At 48.3% G+C, this 18,746-nt stretch overlaps 1 protein-coding gene across 4 annotated transcripts in view; it reads left to right on the top strand.

Moving 5' to 3' along the window:
• The window catches only part of Kcnj6 (potassium inwardly rectifying channel subfamily J member 6), a 250,871-nt gene that overhangs the window by 125,510 nt on the left and 106,615 nt on the right, over positions 1 to 18,746 (top strand). The window contains exon 1 of one of the 4 annotated variants that reach the window (XM_021185323.3): positions 11,380 to 11,563. The exons of the other annotated variants lie outside the window; for them this stretch is intronic. The gene's annotated coding sequence lies outside the window, so the exon portion shown is untranslated. Of the gene's footprint in view, positions 1 to 11,379; positions 11,564 to 18,746 lie in introns of those variants that run through there. 4 annotated transcript variants of the gene reach the window in all.

Here is an 18,746-nt window from a genome sequence, read left to right as displayed (position 1 = left end):
CTCAAATGTCTCAATCACAGGGAACTAGGGAGGTTCTACAGTCACAGCAGCCTGCAAGACAGGAAGTGCCATCTGGGACCCTAAGGCAATCCATAGGTGTTCAGGAATGCGTGCAAGCTTCCCTTCCTCCCCTGGCTACACAATGCAGCATTTGATGCTCATGTTTGAAAGGACTCTTATGCTGCTCAGCACTGGGCCTCCAGGTCAGGCTCTCTCCCTCAGCCCTCGCCTGTGCTCCCTGCCCAGTCACACCACCCTCTTCACTGTTCAACCCTGACATCGCATAGTCTCCCCTCGTCTTGACAGTTTAATGTATCTGCTATCTTAAATGCCTGTATATGGATTTTTCTTGCATGCCAATCTGGGTGTAGATCCCTCCAGGGGCAGGATCAGAGCCTCCCTACTTTTCCATCCTTCTGGGGACAGAGGCCTTCCATGTTACCACATCCCATCAGCTCCCTGTAACACCCAGAATCATCCTTCAGTTGTAGATCTTGATGCTGTGTCATCAGGACCAGCCTGAGTCGAGGTCCCAGAGAGAAGAAGCTAGGCAGTAAAGTTCTTTGTAGCTTTCCTGTGGGCTGCCTCGGGCCTGTGGGGTCTGTTTAAGAGTATCCATGGCCATCTAGGCAGATGTGTTGGGAACTGGAGCCTCATTTATCAATAAGCCTTACTGTAACCAGTGGTGGGGCCTCTATAAGCCTGCTAGCACTGTCCACCATGGTGGGCCCAGCCTCTGCACCCTGCCAGCCCACACTACTCTTTGCCTTTTGCCTCCTCTTCCTCCTCCCTCCAAGTGCCTGCCTGTTGCAGATACTGAAGAGGGAAATACCTCGCTATTCCCTCAGCTTCTGTGGCTTCTATGGTCCTCCCTTTAGCTCCCATTTGGACTTCGGCAGATGGGTTTGACTGTGTGACGCAGCCACTGTTTACAGAGGAATCTTTATTAGACACATCCACATCTGGCTGGCCCATCTGATGCCAGCCTTCTTTGAAAGTCCATTGAGAACAGGATCCAAACACAGGGATGTCCCTCTTTGCACAATCATCCCAGGGCACTCTTAACTGTTAGTGTGAGAACAGACACGTAATCATACCAGGGGTCAGAGGTTCACCTGTCCCTTTTCTCTCTCTCTCCCTCTCTCTCTTTCTCCCTGTCCCCTCCTCTTCCCTCCCTGTCCCCCTCCACTTCCCTCTCTTCCCTCTCTCTTCCCACTCTTCCCTCCTCTCTCTCTCTCTCTCTCTCTCTCTCTCTCTCTCTCTCTCTCTCTCTCTCTCTCTCTCTCTGAGGTGGAAGACTTCAGAACACTTTAGAACACAGGACCCATTCATCAATGTTCTGCAGCAGTACCCCTTCTGGTGAAGATTTGGAAGGAAGACGTTACAGCCCACAGCCAATTCAAGGGCTCTGCTCTAGAACTGCCCTTTAGTCAGCAGCCTCCTGAGCCTCCCCCTAAACCCAGTACATTTGGAAAGAGCACACTGCAGAGCTGGAGCTCCCGCACAGCTGGATGCCTGCCAGCCCCGCCTGCTAGAGCTTCTAGCCCCGCCCACCAGAACTGTCCAGCCCCGCCCACTAGAGCTGTCCAGCAGGACACCTCTCTCGCTTCTCACCTCACTCAGCAAGTGCAAACAGGATCCGGACACAGCAATGTCCCACCTTTGCACGACGATCCCAGGGCACGCTTAACTGTTAGTGTGAAAACAGGCACATAATTATACCAGGAAGCTTCCAGCTTCCATCCAGATCTCCCAGGGCGCAACAGGACCACAAGAGAGAACAAGTCTGAGCTCTTAGCCATTCTGCAGGGAGCACCTTGCATGGATTGCTAATAAAATGTCCAGCAGCGCAGGACAAACCATACTGCAGCCCCACGGTGAATTACTTCAGGCTTAAAGAATTCCAGGGAGAAGTCAGACAATTAGCAACCTCTAGTGAGAAAGAAGGCAGAGGTTGTACCCTTCTGTGTGTGAGAGCTGCTGTTTCTGGCTGCTGCTTGAACTTGCTTTAGGCAGTATGCTCCAGAAAAAAAAAAAAAAACTACTCCTCCACCTCTCGCACTGGTTTCAATAGAGTCTTCATGAAAAGCAAACAGAATTCTCTCACATCAGAACTTCAAGGTTTCGTTTTTAAATTCTCTTAACTCTAAACACTTAACAAGGGTTTTTTGTGAATGTGTAAATTCAAAGAACAATAGCAGGCAAGTTTCCATTCTTTAGTCTTTTTAAGGATTATTTTTATTTTGTGTGTAGGAGTGGTTTTGTTTGCTTGTATGTGCATGTACCATAGGTATGTAGTACCTGTGGAGGCCAGAAGAGGGCATCAGAATTCATGCAACTAAAGTTATGAGCCACCATGAGGGTGCTCAGAGACAAACCTGAGTCCTCTGCAAGAACAGCAAGTGATCTTAACTGCTGAGCCATTGCCCCATACCCCAGTTTTCTGTTCTTTCCAAGTTTTAGTTTCTGATAAGAGCATTGAATTTATGTGGCTTTATACAAAAGATACAAATATGCAAATAAAAATGCATTCTCCCATAGTTAAAGGTTTAGACTGGTGATTGGGTTAAACAATTATGGACCATTTCATGGACTAAGTAACTAACTAACTCTAACTAACCAAACTTACATGAGTTAGGAGCCCTCTCAGCAATGGCGCCAGGCACTGGGGCAAGCACAATTAACCACCTTTGACAAATCTCATCACTGTTTCTCCAAAGTCATCTTTCATTCCATTCTGTCTCAGTAGATTATCCCCCTGAAAAATGCTGGTGGAGATCCCCCATCAAATTAAAATAACAGACAGATCTTCTCCAAAGACTCAAACTGCAAGGTGACATATGAGCCACAGTGAATCATGTGTGCTTTTAAAGAGATTCAGTGCTAGTCTGCCTACCAAGGCACAGCCCACAGGGGATCCTTAGCCCAGCCAGCTGGAGGCTGGAAGGAGAGATCTCATAGGGCTCTGGCACGGCTAGAATGACCAAAGTTGAATTACAGCTCTCTGTGGTGAAGCCAGAACAGGGCAGGCTGCCCGACCTCTTCCTCTTCCAGACCTCTGTCTATCGCTGCCTCGGAGTTGGTGGGAAGCAGTGAGATGCAGCAGGCAGCTAGTAGAGCTGGAGTCAGCTGGTAGTAAGTAGTAGCTTCGATCAAGCGCACCCAGCTTGTTGGGTAGGGTTGAGATCCAGTAACAAAAGCTTCAGGAAAGAAACCTCATCCCTGGAGTAAGATGACAGGCAACCTCAAATGACCTTTGGTGAAATAACTCGTGCACTGTGGACAGGGACCTTATAAAGATTTTTGAGGTGGGATGGGATATGGGTAGATGCCTCCCATTGGCTCAGTCTGAGATGTTAGGGATGCTCTGTTTGCATGGGGAAGGACTTCAGGTGTTGTCCCTATATGACTGGTTGTCGTGGTCTTTCTAGAAGAGTGTCATGGTCACAGGACAGGAACCTAGTTGGGAGCTAGTTCAAACTCTTGCCATTTTTAACTCTGAGATTTGTCAGGGTTCTTGAACTTGCTACAACCTTACCAGTTCTATCTGGTGGCAGAGTCCACTGCCCCACAGTTCAGTGAGGCAGTGTCCTAAAGGCAAAGTGAAGAGGATCACAAAGACAATCTGAAGCAATCTCCTCAGCTGGGATCAGTAGCAAAGTTGGTGACAGACTTTCTGTGACCGATGTCCTACTGTTAGGGTTTCCATTATAACATACGATTGCCTCTCCTTTTTATGTTGAGTTTGTAATGAATAATCTCAATTGTCAAATTGATGATATCCAGAATGACCTTGGAGACCCTCTGTGGGGGATTATCTTAGATTAATGCTGGAAGAAAAACCTGTCTACGGTGGGAGGCACTATTCCCTAGGCTTGTATCCTTAACTTCATGAAAGGGAAGAAGCTAGCTAAGCAAGAGCATTCACTATTCTCTGCTTCTGGATTATGGATGTGATGTGACCATATCCTTCAGGCTGTCACTGTCTTGACTTCCCCATGATGATAGACTGTAGTCTTGAACCCTGAGCCAGAATAAATTCTTTCTTCTTTAAGTTGCTTTTGCCAGAGTGTTGTAACACAGCAACAGGAAAAGGAGCCTGGACTGGGTTTGACCCAGGTAAATCTATTTGATTCATATGGCTTCCCCACTTGAGACTGATTTTCAAATTTCAACATCTTTATAATTCAATCCCTTGAGCTAATAGCCTAGAAATTACATGGGATCATGACCCCTCTAAATTCAAATGTCCTTGGTATTCATTGAAGTTCTAAACCATAAAATAACATGGTGATTACGCATGAAGCCTTTTTACAGTGTGGTCTACACCCTGTTGGAAAATGGCCACAGTGGTTTAATCTATCCTTGTCTCTACAGCACAGATAATGGCTGAGGTCCTGGCTGGTGCAATAGCTTCTTCTCCCACAGGCTAATGAGGACCCCTTTGAAATCCTGAGCAAGGAACCACACACTGTACCTCTTCAGGCTATGTAGGCACTTGCCCTATGTTCCCCAGGGAATATTGTTCTCTACTCAACCACTCCCCCAGCAAGTCTGGTCCTGGCTCTTCCCCATGCACAAAGCCAGCCAGGGCAATGTCATGCTACTGCAAACTCCCTGGAAAAAGACACACCCACAGCCAGCTAAGAGGAAGTGACATAATGGCTGCCATTACTCATCCCTTCCTCTTACATCTCATGAATAACCTCATGTCCAGTGCAAAACTGAGGAGTTGCATAAATTATTCTAAATGTATCTAAAATTAGTGTTCCCTGATCAAACATCAGCTACATAAGGTATGCACACATACACACACGCATACTGTCCCTCAGAACCAATAGGAGATTGGTTTCAGAATCCATGGGAAATGCTAAAGTCTAGATGTCCAAGGACCAATTGCAGGTGACATAGCTCTATGATATAGAGATGGATACATAGCATGATGGTTGCATATTACCTGTGGAGGTAAAAAGCCATTTGAAGGAACAGAGTATGAGGACATAGAGTTCATTCCTCTTACCCACAAAAGTCACTGAGACCTTCGTCTTCTTCTATGCATTAATTGTCTGCTGATGATGTGCATGCATGATAAGCACTAATAGGTGTTATTACCTATTAGTTAAAGGGAAATATTCTGTTCATGGTCAGTCATAAACCTTTCGAATATTTGTAAGTTTCGGCTAATTGAATCTTCAGGTATAGAGCCTATAGCTAAAGAAAACTGACATAAAATATGTGTGTAAATAAATATATGTGTAAATACATGCAAATACATGTGTGTTCATACACACATACATGTATTGTGTACGTTTATGCACATTTTTATACATATGTGTGTATAAATACATGTGTACATGCATGTGTATAATAAATGCATGTGCATGCATATATGTGTGTAAATATACATACATATATGCATGTAAATACACATGCATACATATGTGCATGTAAATACTCATGCATACATATGTGCATGTAAATACACACACATACATATTTGTGTGTGTTAATACATTCATACACACACATATGTGTGTTAATATATGTATGCATATATATGGGGGTGAAATACCACTTGGCTGCTCAAGACTCTTGGCCTCCGCAGAGTAAGCCAGAGAATGCAGAGAAGACTGTAGACTACCTCAGGTTTGTCCTGCAGCTTTGTCTTTACGTCCTTCCCCTGTGGCTGCAGCTTGGAGACTCTGGAGTCTTTGGCGGGGGCCTCAGTGGGAGAGTGCAGAGTACCAGTCTGCCTTGGGTATTACAAAGCAAGTGTGAATCTATGTCCTAAATAAAGAAATAAACTTCTAGTTTCTGGAACAACTGTCCAAGATCCAGGAAGCATGCAGGGGGTTAAGAGTTCATGAGTAAAGAAGGCAGGCTCCAGCTCACACTGGAAGAACACGGACCTTCAAATCATGCGACAGCTAACCCTGTTACCTGGATTACCAATATACTTAGCTCTGTTGTGTTCCCTCTGAGCTGGACTGAATGAAAGCACTGCTGAGATCCAGCAACGGATTCTCACATATCTCGTTCTCAGTCTCCTCTCCCAACACCCTCAAAACCCTTGAACCCAGTCTCTCCTTCTTGCCCATCCACTCCCTCCCTGTGAAAAACAGAACTGGAAACGTGGCTCTCTGTGCGCTCACTCTGACAAGTGCAATTTTGCAGCAATTAGCGTTTCTTTTAGGAAAACTTCAATAAGCACAGCAGCTGGAAACCCACTCACCATCCACAGGTGTAAAATCCAGCATAACCCATAATTTTTCCAGATCCAATTAACTGGCTCTGAGCACCTGCTGTCCAGGTTTGGGGCTCTGGTTTGCATCAGCCACTACTGAGAGACACCCTTGGGTTGTTCAAACGGCCCAAGTGGTTTCCATCACTCTGTAAATTGTAGGAATAGGTCTTCCCTCCTAAGTCTACACGATCTACTTGGGTGGTTGCTCCTCTGCACCCACTAAACCCTCTGCGACTTTTACCATGCCTCCCAAGGTCTCACCCTATGACCTTTTCTCAAGAAATCCTCATAACACCTTGTGCTAGTGCCCTAATGTTGGCAGGATAAGCTTCATAAAGACAACACAATACATCATCTAGCAAGCCTGCAGGTGAAACTCTAGCACGGGTCTTACCAGACTGAGTATGAAATTTCATCAGGGCTGTGCTACCTCTGCCGGGTTCCAGGACATAACTGACTTCCAAGCCGTGGGGCTTCCACCCCACTTGCCTCATAGTCTCGGGCATTTGAAAACTTGGTTCCCAACTGATGGCATGTTGTATGCCCTTGTGGGAGGAAGTGTGTGGTTGAGAGCTGGCATTTGAGAGTTCATACCATGCCAAGTTTACTCTCTCTGCTTTGTGCTTGCAGGTATAAGCCCTCAGCATCCTGTATCTGCAGGCTCTCTCTCTCTCTCTCTCTCTCTCTCTCTCTCTCTCCTTTCTCTGAGTTGCCTGGGTCATGGTGTTTTATCACCACAGTAGTAATGGAACTAAGGCACTAGCGTGGTGGTACATCTCCCGGAGAGCACCCACATCCTTGTCTCGTGGCTCCAAAGCCTGTAATGTAGGTCAATTCCCTCTCTCTATTCCCTTTCTCTCACTTTCCCTCACTCCCTTGCTCCCTCATCTGTCTCCATCCTCCACTTATCAGTACCCTTGTGACGACACTGACCCAGTGGCCCAGAATCTTCCTGATTGGCAGCCTTGGTGACATCTTCAACCTCAATTCCCCCTTTCACAGTATCACACACATATCCATAGATTCCAGGGGTAAGGGTATGAGCACCAGTATGAGTAATATTTTTGTTACTGTGACAAACAATCCAATAGAACAGCTGAGGGGAAGAAGTAGTCATTTCTGCTTAGTCTTAGAGGTCTCGGCCTATGGTGAATCAGTTGATTTATTCTGGAAAAATATCCCATGAAGGGGGCAGGGAGAGAAAGAGGGATGGGCAGGAAGAAGAGGAGGGGGAAGAGGGGGAAGAAAAGGAGGGAGGAAGAAGAGGGGGGAGGAGGAAAATGGGGATGAGGGGGAAGGAAGGAGGAAGAACAAGGAAGAGGAGAAAGGGGAAGAAGTAGGACTAGGAGGAAGAAAAGGAGGAAGAGGAAAGAGAAGGAGGGGGAGGATCAGAAAGAGGAAGAGAAAAAGGAGGAAGAAGATGAGGGGGGAGGAGGAGGAAGAGGCTCATTCTTCCAGGGAATACCCCTAGTAAACTCGATTCCTTTGACTACTGTCCAACAGTGCCATCAAGTTTGAGCCCCTCAGGAGATACCGATGAAGCCAGAATCCTAGTGATCCAATCTCTTTGCCCATAGCCCCGACTCCGAATAGTGCTCCCCTGGGATTCAAGCCCGCAGCATAGGAGCCCTTCAGAGTATACCTCATATTGAAACCATGACAGTGTTTTCAGGACCATCCTGCCTACCATACTGTAAACTCCAGTCCTTTCCTCCCTGTAATCTGCCATTCCAAATGGTGAATCTTGAAGAAAGGAAGTGACTTCATTCATTCATTCAGAAACTATTCCCTGGGCTCTTGTGGTCTCAGGCACTGTGCACAGCACTAGGTTCATGATCTTCAGAAACTGTGTGCTCTTGCTTCTCCCTCATTTATTCAGAGGGAAATTGCTTGATAAGTGAAGGAAAAATTCTAAAAGATCCAAGTTTTGAAGGTCGGAGATCCGGGGCAAATTAAGGCACTTTCTGTAATCTCTTCTACCCTACCACTTAACAGAGAAGGATGTCTTAATTACTTTTCTGTACACCATGATCAAGGCAACTAATAAAAGTTTCTTCAGGCTTATGGTTCCGAAGGGAGGAGAGTCCACCGTGTCAGGTGGCCATCACATCAGGCAGGTATAGAAGGTGTAGCAGGAAGATGAAAGCTCACACCCTCAAGGGCAAGCAGAAAGCAAAAGAAGCAAACCAAGTGGGGTGAGGCTATATACTCTCGAAGCCTGCCCCCAGTGACATATCTCTTTTATCGAGGCCAGACATCGTAAACCTCCACAAGTAGCACCATCAACTGTGCACCAAGTGTTCAAATATTCAAACCTCTGGGGTACACTTCAGCCCACACTCCAGGCACTGACCCCACAGTCCATGGCCATATCATAATGCAAATGCATTCAGTCGAACCTCAGAAGTTCTGTCATCTTTCAGTCTCGATACTGCGAAAAGCCCAGAGTCTCTTTTGAGATTCAGGGCAATCTGAGAGAATGAGTAGGCAAGCAAACAGTCCATATACGAAACGGTACCCACATGGCTACTTGCCTAGGAAACCAACCCTTCATCACAGCAGATACCCAAGCAGTCAGTCATCTACTAGCCCAGTGCTAACCCAGGAAGCTCAGCAGTAACGACCGGCCTGATTGACTGCTGCTTCCCTAATAGACAACCAGTCAGAGAAACCAAATGTATCCCATCCAATCACATAACTGCTGGCTTCAGTTACTCCACAGCAGTTGTGGCAGCTCTGAAGCCTTCGCCCTCTCTGCAGCTCTCCCACTGCCCCCACCCGCCATCCTTCAGTCTTGATAAGCTCAGTGATGATGCTGGCCTCCCTGTGGTAGCCAGGTCTAGATGGACAGACAGCCTTAGCTTCCCCCCCGCCCCCCCCCATTCAGATGGTGTTGTGGTTTGTATGTGATTTGAGCTGTCCCTGGGACACCAAGTTTCAGGAGCTCACTCCTCAGTGCAAAACTATTGTAGGTAATATGGGGCCTCTAAAAGATGGGGAGCTAGCAACTGGTAGCACACACGTTGTCTTCTAGGCTCCAACTGCCTGTATTCCACTGCTGCTTGCTGTTCTTGGTGGTCATATCATGGTACTAGCATCTCCAAAACACTGCATGACCCCTTCAGTCCTGGGCTGTCAATTGCAACTGAGGCTGCACCTTCACCAATGGCCTTCCATGGCCTCTCACAGTGCCGAGCCTCAGCTGCTCTGCATGACCCCTTCATGCCTTCAAAACCAGTACCACCTGGGTGACTCTTACACATTACCAAGTCCCGCTGCAGCACGAGGTACAACCTTGGCTATCTCTGGAGCACAGCCTCTTTGTGCTCTCAGCACTTCTCCAGCCCTGCCCTTTGTAAGTCAGAGACATATGTCCAAAACTAATTGATGTCGTTACGAAAGGAATCTGGTTAGCTCTCCTAAGATCAGAATAAACAAAGAAGCCCGCCCCTCTTCCTGCTGTGGCTTCCTGTCTTGCCATATACTCCCACCATGTTGTTACCTGGTATTAAGTCCTCACCAGAGGCAAGGTGATGTTGGCACCATGCCCTTGGGTCTCCATAACTGTGGGATGAAGAAGCCTTTTTATAAAATACACTCAGCTTTAGGTATTTCATTACAATGACAGTTGTTTGTTTTGTTGTTGTTGTTGTTGTTGTGGTTTTTTTTTTTTTTTCATTTATCTCTGAGCCCAAACAGTCCAGTTAAAGAGGCCACAGGGAAAAACCTTTAGGAGAAGGGAGTCATGAGAGTCGGTGTCTATTCACAGCGGAGTGAAAGCCAAGGGAGCAAAGATGCCACTGGCTTCTGAGCAGCTACCAGCCACACGTATGCAGAGGGACGTGCAAAGCATGAGAGCTTGGACCCAGAGCTTTGCGGACAGAGATGGAGATAGAAGGCAACTAGAACATAGTCTATGGCGATGTGGGCAAGGCTAGGGAAGAGCAGCCAGGGAGGGTGTGTGCCTTCATTGTCGTCAACGTGACACAAGCTAGAATCATCTGAGAAGACAAAACCTCAACTAAGGAACCATAGCCATCGGAGTAGCCTGTAGGCAAGTCTATGGGACATAGACCTGATCGTTGTAAGGAGACCTTGGCCACTGTGGGCAGTGACAACCATAGGCAGGTGGCCTTGACTATATAAGAAGGCAAACTGAGCCAGCTAGAAAGAACACACCAGTACACAGCATCACCCCATGGTTCCTGACCTGGCTTCTCTTGGTGATGGAATGTAAGCTGAAAGGTGAGGTAAACCCTTTCCTCCCCAAGACGCTTGGCTGTAGGATTTATCACAGCAACAGAAAGAAAACTGGGACAGATGGAGAGGTACCCAGTGGATGACAAAGCTGGACCCATCTCCTCCCGGACATGAAAGGGAGAAGAGGAAGAAACACATCTGTATGAGACGAGTCTCCAGATGGGACCTGGTTATGGAGAGAAGAACTAAGCCCATTCCTAAGAGGAGTGTCCCATTCTCCTGCTGCTCCAGGGTGCCCTACCTGTGCCTCCCAAGAGCGAACCCAACAGGGAGAGAAGACAAGGGACGAATGTATTCATTAAGGTCATTCTCACAAGGTGTGGGGAGTATGGAGAGGGTCTGAGAGGCACTGATGGTGAGGGCCACGTGTGGGGTCGTATAAGTCAGTTAGGCAGTAAAGAAACAGGAAGAGAATAGCCAAGGGGCAGGGCTGATTGGGGAGCCATCCTCATGAAAGATGAGGTAGGAGGAGCAGGCTTAGGGCAATCCCTGGGAGGAGACAGAATCCCTGGCGGCTGTGAGGAGGCGGGGCAGTGAGGAGGCGGGGCAGTGAGGAGGCGGGGCAGTGAGGAGGCGGGGCAGTGAGGAGGCGGGGCAGTGAGGAGGCGGGGCAGTGAGGAGGCGGGGCAGTGAGGAGGCGGGGCAGTGAGGAGGCCGGGCAGAGTCACTGAGAATCCCCACAAATCCTGAGAGCAGCACCCAGAGTGGTTATCAGGGTTGTATCTGCTATAATCTGGGCCTGGAATGCCCACCGCCCCTCCCCCCCACCCCCACCCCACCCCCGGCAAAAGGCCTTGGGTTCTGGAATGTTCCCCCCAGCACTCTTGTGTTCTAGGCTCGGCCTCCAAGATGGTGGCTACTAAAACGTGAGGTCTAGAGGCTGATCTTACATCACTGGAAGCATGTCCTTGAAGAGGACTATGAGCATCTGGGTTCTTCCTCTTCTACTTGGCCACGAGGTAACCGGCTTCTTGTACCACGTGTGCTCACCTCTACAGTCTGTGTGGATTCAGACTCCAAGCAACTAGGCTACCCAGTGACAGGCTAAAAACTACAGCTGTGAGTGGACGTGATCTGTTCCCCTTCATACGTTGGTTTTGTTGTTTTTGTATTATTAGTATTAATTATTATTATTATTAACATGTGTGTGCATGTAAGTGCAACAACACACATGTAGAGCTTTCAGGAGCTGTTTCAGTTCCCTCCCTCCACCTTCTGCCTTGGGTACTGCACTCTCCAGGCTAGCTAGCCAATGAGCTTCCAGCACATTCTCCTGTCTCCACCTCCTCTCTCTGCTGTAGAAGTACTGGGGTTATAATGGCCCAACCACATCTGGCCTTTTGTAGGGGTTCTAGGAGTTGAACTCAGGTCACCAGATTTGCATAGCAAGGGCGTTTACCTGCTCAGCTGGCTTGCCAGTCCTTCAGTTCACTTCTTCCAGATTAAAAAGGGAAGACAGACAGACAGACAGACAGACAGACAGACAGAACTACAGACATTGTGTGAGGTCTGACCTTTTAAATTAGAATAAGATTGAAACCAAAAAGAATGTACTTAAATCAAATCCTTGGCCCATAGATAGGTTCAAGGGCCAGAGACTGAGAGGAGGTAGTTGTCATCATTGTCCTTTGAAATGTGACAATCACATTTGCATCTTTCTCCTTCCAACATAGGCCAGAAGCTTGATCCCCCATTGCATCCAGTCTGTCTCCAAACAGGGCACTGGGCCTGACTGAGTCCTGGTGGCTTGTCAGAGCTCCAATGCTGCAGGCATGAGGTGAGCCTCTCATGTACTAAGTTCTCTACTACACATACCTAAAAATGTTAAACGTGGGCTAGAGAGGTGGCTTGGTGACTAAGACCACATACTATTCTTGCAGAGGACCTGAGTTCCGTTCCCAGTAGCTCACGCCCTCCTAGCATCCCTGATCTAGGATATCCAACATCTCTGCTTCCTCCAAGGACACCGGCACTCATGTGCACAAACCCACTCTCAGATACACACACAACATACAGACACACTGTTGTAGTAAATCTCCATCCCAAAAATGCCCCGGCAATGAAAACACAACTCAGTTAATATGAATACATGCTGTGCACCTAGATTGGACAGATCTACAGCTACACTACCATCTTCCCCATCTATGAGACCCTTAGAACTTGCAGTTTCTCCAGGCCATGTGCTTCTGCTCCACTTTTCTTCAGTCTTCCTCCTCTGCATCCTCTCCCTCTTCCATTTTCTCCTCCCTCTCTCTACCTTCTGCTCCACCTTCCCTTTTATCTGCCCAATCATCAGCTCTCCTTTATTTTACAAATTAAAGTGGGAAGCAGGTTTACAGAGGAAATCACCTGAGTGCTGACTCATTCCTTGTTTGCAGTCACTTACCTTACCGAAGAAGAACAGAATTAACATCAAATATAATTAGCCCCAGGGCTATCCACAACAATGCACAGACACACACACACACACACACACACACACACAATTTAAAACCTTTTAAAGCCTCTAAGAAGTATTAAACGTGAAATTAACACACGATGCACTGTGTAACCAGAGCATCACCCTTCAAACGTGTAATCAACCATGTATCACTCCCACATCCCATGTCTAAGATGCATGCATGGCTGAGCTGACAGCATGTCTCAATTAAGACCAGACCCATTTCAGCACAAGTCTGCATGACATCACTACACACTTGCCATGCCCTCTGGTCATCTCCAGAGAGTTCTCTCCTCCACAGTTGACCTTTTCCCTCCCAGATAACCTTTACCCTTAAGCCCCTCCATGGAAGAACTTGCAGATAAATAGAAGCTTGTGTTTTGGGTGTATCAAGAGCTTATTAAAGATTCAGAGCTATAAGGAGAGGAAGCCAGCTCACACTCTACCAGGCCTTCCCTGTGCTCACCCTCAATGGCACCGAGTCAGAACTGAGTCCGTGGAACACTTGTGCACGCCCACACACACACACACACACACACCTCCCTGATCCAGCAGAGAACCTATCTGAGGAACATTTCTTGGAAATGTATTTGAGCGGTGTGGAAATAAGAATGTCAGAATTCAGGTTGGAAGCACCCACACTTCTAAATTTATGTTCCAGATCAGAGGTTCAGCAGGCTGAGTGATGTTTCAAGGGCATGTCTGTGACAGGTGTTGATTCCACGGCCCAGGCAGAGTACAGACAGGAACATAGATCTGTAGCCTGCCTTCCTTCCAGAAGCACGTGTGTCATGGCCACGGTGCCTGTGCTTGTGTTGGGAGCTCTATCAAGAAACTGTAAGGAAATCAAACAAGCCTTTTCTGGAGACCCACATGGCAGATGTGACTGAGTGAAAAGCTAAGAGCAGCAAGAAGTACCAGGGTCCCTGGGGAGGAGGGCAGAATCGGGAGAGATGTGGTTCTCAAAGGGACCACTTCCTAAGCACACGAAGGCCAGACTGCAGCAAGCTACTCACAGATTAGTCGTAAGTCAGCCTCAGGAGACCGAATGTCAAGTGGGCATCAAAGTTACACCAGGGCTTCTGCATGGCAGGGGCCGGTTACCTGCATGAGCAGAGACTCGGAAAGACCCACAGCCTCCCTGCTTAAAGGGGACAAGATAAGAATACTGAATGGGTACAGCCTTTGCAAGTACCTGAAGCTACAAACCAGAAATGATTTCTCTTCCCAAGCCTCAAAGAGGGCTGACTTGAGAGACAGCATATCCTCATGAGGGAAGTTCCTCAATTACTCTGAAAACCCAGTCCTGCCTCTCCCTACAGTGGCCGCTGTGAGAAGCCAGGTCACACACACACACACACATACACACACACACACACACACACACACACACACACACACACACTTCCTGTTGGCTTGAACTGTTGATTTTGAAAACAGAGGATCAGAGTGGCCAGGCAGTGATCGGGTGCCCAGGCAGGGCCACTGCAGCCTTCCAGCCAAGCTTTCTCTCCTTTCCTGGGGAGAAGCTTTGGAAAGGCACAGTGGCTAGAGAACCAGATGGTAGCTTTTGTGGCAGGTCAGCCCCATGTCCAGGAGCCCATGTCCAGGAAACCATCCAGGTCTCCCCTCAGTAGACTGCCAGCAGACACGAGGTGATTGAGACTGCTATGCCCAGATCCTTCTCTTTCAGAGCCAAAGACTCCACTTTAGATGAACTGCAGTCAAAGATGCCTCAGGATGAGGAAGGGACAAGGACAATGGGACAATCGAATCTTCCCTTTAACAGATGATAGGAAAGAAAGACGCTACTCTAACAGAGTTGCAGAGAAAGCCCCTCTTGCCTTCGCTAGACTTCACTTTACTTCGCTCTAAATTTTACAAGAGGGAAACCTTGTGAGGCAGGAGAAGAAGAAAGATGCAAATCTTGGCGTAGGAACCGCCTCCAGGAGCAAGCAGATGATAGATGTGATCCGGTTCACGCAGGACTCCTAAGTTCCAGAGTGCAAGTGAGACTTCCTCCTTTAGCACAGGGAGGAATGGAATGACAGGGGCCTCTGGTTAGACCCAGTGCTGACGCATAGTGAGGCCCGCAGAGAGGGAAAAAACTATGCTGTCTAAGGAAACTGCAGCTCCCCGGGACAGGCAGTCCAGCACAGGAAGGAACACTGAGCAATGACAGCAAAGTCCAACTTCCCAGCAAAGTCATTTGTATGGAGATCAATCAAAGAACCTTGTTACCCCGCCAACTGCAGCAGCCCAGTGTGGCAATGTAGCCCTGCCTCCAGCTGGGTGACCACGGAGTGCCAGGGGCCTTTGGAACTCAGAGGAGTTTATCAAAGTCTCATGTTGCTGCTAATGTCATGCTAGATGCACACTACCCTAGCTTCAAGCATGGGCCATGGAGGTGTATGGGATGCCATCCGGGCTGAGCTGGAAGGCCATCCTCCTGCCTCCACGTACAGGAGTGGCACTGGGCAAGCAACCAACGTGCTTTGTCTCCCAGATGCCTGAGCCTACAGTTTGGATCCTTGGGCGTAGGCAGGTGGGAAAGCTTGACATTCTAGAAATCCTGGATTTCTAGATATGCACCAACCAGTGCAATATTTTTACATGTGTGTGCGTGTTTCGGCATGAGTTTATGCATGCCACGTGAGTGCAGGTGCATTAGCCGTACCGAAAAAGGGTGTTAGATTTCCTGGAACTGGAAAGTGTTTGTGAGCTTCCCGGCATGGGTGCTAGAAACCAAATCACGGTCCTCTGTGAGAGCAGCAAGTTCTATTAACTGTGGAGCCAGCTCTTCAACCCCCGGGGTTATATCTCAAGGGAAATCTGCACACCACAAAATAAGCTGTTCTGCAGTGCACACAGTTTGATGCCATTAGATACACTGACAGGACCCTGTGACAATCACTGTTTCAGGTTCTGAAGCGTTCCAACCACCCCAAAAGGAAATCGTGTGTGTGTGTGTGTGTGTGTGTGTGTGTGTACACACACGCATGCACAACAGCCACTTCCTAAATCAACTTTTAAAACAGTGCCTTAACTAGCCTTCCAACCCCACCTCTATCTCAGGTCAGGCTCTAACCATAAAAACACATTTAATTTCTCTGACATAGATCCACTTGTGTTCCCTTAGTGTCTGTGTGCTCAAGGCCAGTCACGGGGCTCGTACTTACCTGTCAAAGTTATGGAGTCAAAAGGCAGAGGCAGAGTTCCACGCCAGCTCTTCTGTTAGAGACAACCCTTTACGTTAACTTTGCCACAGGTCCTGTGTGTTGTTCTCCCATGATCTAAGCTATCAGGAAATCCAGAGGCAGCCATAAGGTCTTCCTCCTGCCCCAGAGCGCTTCCCAGAGGGTTCGCCCCACAGAGGTAACTCCATCAACCTCTCCTCCTCCCTTAGAAAACCTAAGCATGGGAGCCCTGTGAGATACAATTTAAAAACATAGTAAAATAGGTAAGTAGCACGTCTGTGCCATTGCCACACTGGTGGTGAGAGCTGAGCACCCCAGACCAGTGGGCCACATTCAGTATCTGGTGAAGACCCAGTCTCCACTTCCAAGATGGCTCCTTGGGCTACCTCCTGCAGGGGGATGGCAGTGTTTGCATGGGTCAGATGGGATAAAGGGAGGAAGAGGGAGGGAAGTGACATCCTCCACTAAATCCAGAAGTGTTGGAGCTAATCCAGTCGTGAGGTGACGCTCTCGCGCCTAGACACCTCCCCACAGCATGGCATTGGTTGGTTAGCTTCCTCAAGACACAGTCAGGCTACAATAGACTGGGATCTCCACAACTGGATCAAGGTCCTTTCTGACTGCACCCAGCTCCAATATCTAGACACACACACACACACTGCTTTAGGAGTTGACTTCGCCCATAGTGGGCTCATAAGGACCTCACTCACAACAGGTGTCCCCTGTCCCCCTTCAGCTCTGATGTTCTCCAAAATCGCAGGTTCTGAGCACCCACACCCCACCCCACACACACAGCCCATCCATGCTGCTTTCTAGAGAGAGGAGGTCTGCATACACCTTGAACAGGGGCCAGGCTGGCTCTGGAACCATATAATTCCTCATCAAAGACTCATAGGTCACTCGAACCAAGATACTCAGGGAGAAGGGTGGGCTAAGGGTCAAAGGTCCAAAGGCTCAAGGTCAGGAATGCTTACTTGGGGTCCCCTGCTACCCCAGAGGCAAGCCCCAGTTCACACACAGAGCTGTGCCATTTCCACTCTGGGGAGGAATCATCAAGAGGAGGCAGAAACAGAAGTTATCAGGAGTCTGTGGGAGATCCCAGCCTTGGGTGGCCTTGATTCTCCTTCTGTGAGTCTATTTTGGGGTCTCCTTTATCCTCCGCTCCACGTCTAACAACAGTCTGAGCCAACCTCCCGTGTGTGTCAGAGAAGCCTCCTCTGTTTGGATAATATGCCACTCTTCCTTTTGTTCGCTCTCGGCTGACTGAGTCACGTCTCCTCTGCTGCGATGAGGCAGGGGGAAGGAAGAGGGGGAGTCAGTGTGTGCTGAGGAAAAGTGTGGAGAGCTGACAGTGATGCCCAGGCTGGCAGCCTCAGGCTGTGTCAGAGGGAGAAGAGTGAGGCTGGGCTGACCACTGCTCATCCCATCACTCACTCTGAGCTCCATCAAATCCAAAGACGCTGAATATATCTCCCCATAACTAGGACTTGCACGGGGTTTCCCTAAGCTCTGCTCAGCAGAGCTTGGAGGATGCTGGGGAAACAAGTTAAGCATTATGCATAAGCACTGGGTTTCTCGGCACACTTCTTCTTCTTCTTCTTCTTCTTCTTCTTCTTCTTCTTCTTCTTCTTCTTCTTCTTCTTCTTTTTCACCTACTGTGTGCATTATGTTTATTTTTTAATATTTTTATTAGGTATTTTCCTCATTTACATTTCCAATGCTATCCCAAAAGTCCCCCATATCCTCCCCATCACTCCCCTACCCACCCACTCCCACTTTTTGGCCCTGGCGTTCCCCTGTACTGGGGCATATAAAGTTTGCATGTTCAATGGTCTCGGCACACTTCTTACACCGACATGTTTTTGAGCTCTGAAATACAGAGACAGAGCAAGCCACATTTCCTGATTCCGTATCCCTGCCTCACCTTTCCCCGGGAGCTCCCAGATAAACAGGCTCTGTGCACCCCCCCACTCCTAGGATTTGATCTAGCATGGTGTAGAAATGAGTGTGCACAGGCCTGTGACGGCGAATTGTTAAACAGGGAATTTGGAGAGCCCAGCAATCCCCAGTGGGACCTTCCCCCACCCGCTCACTAGCATGGCCCTCTGTTTAGTTCACTTTCTGGAATCTTCCTGAGTGTCTAAGGACGTCTCACATCTCACTTGCTCCTCTACGGAACTGTTGAGCCGGGTTCCACTCTGCAGCCCTGAGGCCATAGCAACTTCCCACTCGCACAGACCCACAGAGGCCTCGGTTCACCCCACCCCTGCAGTGGGGAACCTCTCAAACCATCCCAAAGACGGGTCTCAACACTGATTATTTTGTATGTCTGTGTGCATATGTGTTCTGGGTGTGTGTTCCTGGATGCCCATGTGCCTCCAAGGTGTTCTCACAAATCACTCTCTATCTTAGTTCTGAGATTGGGTCTCATGAACATGGAACTTTTGGGTTTGGCCAGACTGGTGGTCAGAGAGCCCCAGGCTTTCTGCTGCCTGTCCTACCAGCACCTGGCTACAAGACCCACAGCCATATTTGACTTTTGTTCTTTGGTAGTGGTGGTTTGTTTTAAAGATTGTAAATTACTTTATGTGTAAACCATGGGATG

The sequence above is a fragment of the Mus caroli genome, unplaced genomic scaffold, assembly GCF_978045245.1.
Source record: "Mus caroli unplaced genomic scaffold, Mus_caroli_1 scaffold_17, whole genome shotgun sequence".
NCBI classification, from domain to species: domain Eukaryota; kingdom Metazoa; phylum Chordata; class Mammalia; order Rodentia; family Muridae; genus Mus; species Mus caroli.
Note: the sequence above shows the minus strand (reverse complement) of the source record. Positions and strands in the feature narration are given on the sequence as shown.